Raw genomic sequence first — 5677 nt, 5'->3', positions numbered from 1 at the left:
CCTCCAGAGAGTGGGAGGCAATTCTGAGGGCATGTTCACAGGTCTTCAGAAACACAGGCTTCTGGTTCCCATTGATTCTGAGCCTTTCCTCTTGCCCTGTTCTCTACTCAGGATGGAGTCAGACTCCACCTGTCTGAGGTGGATTTAAGGATGTTCTTATCACCAACTTGTATCATTATTAGCATCATAATAGCCCTAGCAAGTATGCCTTGGGTATATAAGGGTTCCAAACACATCCTTACGAGAACCGACAGATGAAGACATGGGATCAGACAGGTAGGAGGACTTAAGATCACACAGCTAAATATGTAACAATGAATCCCACCATTATGTGCAATTATAATGGACCAATAAAAAGTACGGGGAAAAAAGATCACATAGCTAATAAGACAGAGAGCTGGGATTTGAGTCAGAGTGTGTCTTCCCAGCAGTGGCTACACCTTCATTAAAAAAAAATTGGGGGGGCTGGGGATGTGGCTCAAGCGGTAGCGCGCTTGCCTGGCATGCCTGCGGCCCGGGTTCGATCCTCAGCACCACATACAAAGATGTTGTGTCCGCCGAAAACTAAAAAATAAATATTAAAAAATTCTCTCTCTCTCTTAAAAAAATTTTTTTTAATATATCTTCTTTTCACTGTCCTGTCCTAGACACAAACCCCTGGAGTGGGAAGATAGCCTGAGAGATGGCAAATATTACATTCAATAATTTAATTTCTCACCGTACATGCACACAATACCATTTACCCAGAAGGCAGAGGAAGGAGGATCACAAGTTTCAAGTCCAGCCTGAATAGTTTAGCAAGGTTCTGTCTCAATTAAAAAACAAAAAGGACTGGGGATGTAATTCAATGGTAACGCACCCCTGGATTCAATCCCCAGTTCCTAGTGGGGAAAGTATCAGAATCTGATTTTTTTTTTTTTATGTTGCCATAGACTTCTTCACCCAAGCTTATGTTCTTAAACCTACTCTCCCCTTTGGGTGGGTTCCATTTTCCTAGGAGACTTGGTTGCTCTTCATGCACACACATGTGTGGTAGGTAGCTCCCGGCCCAGGTGGTATGAGTCCCGTGATCCCCAGGAACTCTGATGAGACCTTCAGCAGTGCACATGCCATAGCCCTTTCTCTTCCCAGCACAGTCACACTTCATCTTTGAACAGGGATCTATCGATTTATAGACATTCTTTTTTAAAAAAAGAAGGAACCCATGTCTAGGATCAGAAAAAAAAATTGCTTTTCATTTATGTATGCTGTGCCTAATTCAATCAGCAAATGGGGAGCTATTAAACCCACTATTCCTATGATTGGTGGGAATAATTTTGCAGTTGGAGTCTCTTTAACATCCCAGCTAAATTCACCAGCATTGTTCAAACTGGGGACCTCTGGCTCAAAGTCGTGCAGTCAGAACTGGGGATGTATCACACAGCCATTGAGATATCCACCTTCCTGAGATGGTCTTTTCAGGTTCAAGGACCTTCTCTGTCTGATCATAGAGGAACAATAGTCAGGGCCTTTGGAACTTCTACTTCATAGGAAATAAATAGCAAAGGCATTTGTCATGCTGCAGTCCTCTTTGAGACTCTGTCTCTGTCCTCAGCCAACAACACTTAAGCCAACAATACTTCTCTCCTTTCCTGCACTCTTAGGACAATGGTGTTTCTTGTTCTTGGTCTTTTTTCCTCTTATTTCCCTAAGGTAGCTGGACCTGTTCACTCTGGAGGAGAAATCCAACTTCTGCAATTTTTGAAAAGTACCGTCAAACCGTGGAGTCTTTAGAAGACATAAAAGCTGGGTCCCTGAGTGCTAGAGAGAATTTCTTAAATATGTTTTCCTACATTCATCCCCCCAGACTTTCTCTCCTGCTCTCCTCAAGCTCTCCCAGACTTTCAAATCTTGTATCTTTGTTTACCTTTCACATTTATTTCTTACCTTCCAGGAGTAAATCTTTGCTATTTCCAAAGCACAGCAATCAAGCAGCTCTGTGACCTTCTCAGTTCTCTTCCCACTATCCCAGTGCACAAAATGCTGCCAGCCCCGTGTGGCTGAGAGAAAATCCCTCTAGGAAGGCGAAGGAAGGGGAGCGCTCAGTCTCTCCTAGGCGTTTTCCTATGTGCTTCTCCAGCAGAGGAATCATTGTTTGCCGGCCCCTCTGTGCCCTGACAAGCATGGAATGGGTGTCTAGTGGTGCTTCTAATCAAGCGGGAAGACAGTAGGAGTGATTCTGCTACTGTCACCTTCTTAGGCTAATTCAGATAGATACCAATTGGCCAAAAATTAAAGTTTAGATCCTTAGTGACACTAACCCACTACCAGCATTCAGTACCCACACGTGGCCAGTGGCTGCCATATTGGATGCATGCTGAACATTTCCATCATCACAAAATGTTCCATTGCACATTGTTGTAGTCTTCACCACCCCACTTTTCTCCTATAGAAACAACTGTTTTACTAACCATTATTTTTTATCAGCTGTAATGTCTTAGGAAATAACATTCACATTATAGCAAAAATGGACGTTTCTCCATGATGATCCTGCCCTCTCTGTGGCTGAAGGGAAAAATCAAGCTGTGGTCACTCTGTACTGTTTTTCCTCCTCCATGGAGAGGTGGGCTGGAGCTGGAGAGGTCAGAGAATGGGAGCAAAGGACACACTTGTTCCTAGGGAATTCTTTCCTGATCACAGTAAAGTGACTTAGTAACTACTGTCTCTGTGCTAGCTCTGACCCTTAAATGGCCTCCTCTTGTGGAACTGTCTTAATGTGTAATTATTTATTTGCTGATCTCTGAACTCTGGGAAGCACAGATGTCATCGTCTCTGTTGTAACATCACTGCCCAACCAAGCCCCCAAACACAGAGGGTCTGTTGAATTTAAGTCGGATGAGATTGCATGTTCTGTGCAGCCAGTCACTGCCAAGTGCCCATTTGAAATCAATGCCTTGGTCACCATGAACTTGGAGCGTAGAGATGCTAACCTTGTCAGGAGCCAGCAAAGGTTGGTTTTGGCATCAGGGAGAGCTTGTGTTGGACCTGCCTGTACTAGGCTTTTCTGTTTCTGTTGAAAACTGACTCTAGATGTTCATATTCTGCATACGTCTACTTGGCTATTTCGTTCTGGGTTGGAAATACTACTGAAGTGTGTCTTGAATATTAATTTGGACATAAGATCTGAATATATTTCCTTTCTCAGACACAGTAGCAACAGAGGATTTGTACAACCATTTCCCAAACTATATTACCCTCATTATCACTGCATCTGTTATGGAGAAAGGGATTTGGGTGGGGGCAACAACAGCAGTATTTACTTAGTAAGTAAAGATTATGAGGAAGCCTCAAATGCATCAGAGAATTTCCTGTGTCTTACATGGATGCAAGATTATTTTTATTTAAATGTAGTGGCTAGGGAGGGTGTGCAGGGTTAGGAGGAAACTAGTGTCAAGAGCCACAGACCAGCAATGGGCAGAAGGGGGTCAGGGCACCCTTAACACATTCTTTCTGCCCTGGGATGGAACCGGGTGACTTCTCTATCCTGCCATCCATCCAGGGCACTGTCTGTCTGTCTTCAAATAAGATGCTATATGAGATTTGCACATAAGGTACTTTTGGTTTGGACCCTGAGTGTTTTCCTTTCAAAGCAGATTGTTCTGTAGACTTGAGATAACAAAACGGGTGCTCGAACAAACCAACAAAGAGAAAGCAAAACTTGTGAACGTATTTTCTGAGATCAATCAATGCCTATTTCCATAGGCATTTTCAAGGTATCAGTTGAGATTAAGAAACAGAAACAGAAGCTACGGTTCTCAGGATATGAGGAAATGGATCAACTTCGGCATCTCTGACCCCATATGGATTGGAGTCAAGTGCTTTGATGAACATATTATCCGCAAGACAAGAGCAGAATGAAGAAGGGCTCCCCTTATTTTTCCACTGCTTTTGCTTTGTCAAAGCCTCACATTGGATCTGTTTGGTTCATCCCAGAGCTGGCAGAAGCTGTCACGAATGCCGGGGTCATTAATGCCCACCAGCAGGAGGCTGGTGAAAGCTTCCCATTTGGAATTCGAGTGTGTTTTCCCTGATGCCCACATCTCCCCCAGAGTACTGTGACCTCAACTTTCCCCAAACATGTAAAAAACCCGAACTGCTGGTTTTCATGTGTCTTTTCCCCAACAGTATGCCAATCCTGCAGGCATTCTGGTACCTCATCCACCTGCTAACGTTTTCTGTTTTCTTTTTCCTTAGTCCCTTTCTTGATTCCTTGAACTCTTCCTCCATTTCTCTTTCATTCTTTCATGTCTCTCTTTAAAGATCTCATGGTCTTCTTTGACTTCATACCATTTGTTGTAAGAAACACTCGATCTTTCCTCCTCAGGGACCACCATGCAAAGGAACCCATAAATGTTCACTGTGAGTGACAAATACCTGTAGCCATGAGGGAATAAAACCCCCCAAAGGGAAATCACACCACCACTCTTGTAGCAGGTGGTGGATATACCACTCAGAGTGTTATCTTAGGACCTCTGTGCTTATTCTTCCAGTTACTAGGAGTGATGGCTATTGACAGCTCACCCCCTACCCCCTCCTGAGGAGTTGCCTTCTGCTTCAGGTTGCCTCCTTGCCCCAAACTGCATCCCCTCCCTGGGTGCAGCCTCAACCCATCACTAGTTGATGGAGGGGTGCTAGTGCCCTTGCTTTGATTCAGAATCACTCAAGGGGCCATACTAGCCCAGGAAGTTTCCATGGATGAGCTGAAACCTCTTCATATCAGAAACTTCTATCTCTGTGCAGTCCAGCCTCCCTCCCCCTGATCTAGATACTGCTTCCTAGAACAGTCCCTATCAGACCTGCATGCAGATCAGACTTTGTGTCTGTTTCCCAGGGAACCTGACCTTTAATGCCTTCTTTGTGTGATGATGTGATGAAGAAGATGATGATGATAATGATGGTGATGATGATGATGCCAGCAGCTTATACTTCTGAGCACCTACTGTATGCAAGTTACTCTGTATCCAACATATATTGTCATCTTCAATCTGTGCCAATATCCCTAGGATTTTTTTGAGATGGAAAACACTGAGGCAGAAGGAGGTCAAACACCCCACTTGAGAAGGAGCCAAAAAGCCAAAGCTAACGAGTAAACTTAGCTCTGATGGTTGCAGAGAACCAGTAGGACTATTCTTTTGGAAACTTTCTGGAGGTTAATGTTTTGACTTCGTGGTTCTATTGTATCTTAGCCACAATTTGTGGTCACCCAGGTACCACTTTGACCCATGATTGAACTCTTCATATCATGCTATAATCACCTTTTATGGTTTTGCTTTCCTGTGAGAATTTCAAATTTGTTAATCTGGGGTATTCAGTACCTAGGATACCGCTTGGTACACAGTAGGTGCATGTTAGGGTCTGTAAACAAGTCTGGATGGCGCCTGGCATTTTGCCAGAGGGAGTGGTTAATGTTAAAGTCTGTAAACAAGTCTGAATGGTGCCTGGCATTTTGCCAGAGGGAGTGGTTTGTGAAGTAACGCCAGCGAGCCATTAAGTGTGGAGATTCCTTATTGGTTGACTGCTGTATCTAGTTTATGTTAATTAAGATAAGCTGTGTGGAATGTGTGTGTGTGTGTATATATATATATATATATATATATATATATATATATATATATATATATATATATATATATATACA

This window comes from Marmota marmota, unplaced genomic scaffold (assembly GCF_001458135.2).
Source record: "Marmota marmota marmota unplaced genomic scaffold, marMar, whole genome shotgun sequence".
Taxonomy (NCBI): Eukaryota; Metazoa; Chordata; class Mammalia; order Rodentia; family Sciuridae; genus Marmota; species Marmota marmota.
This window is presented reverse-complemented; position numbering follows the sequence as displayed.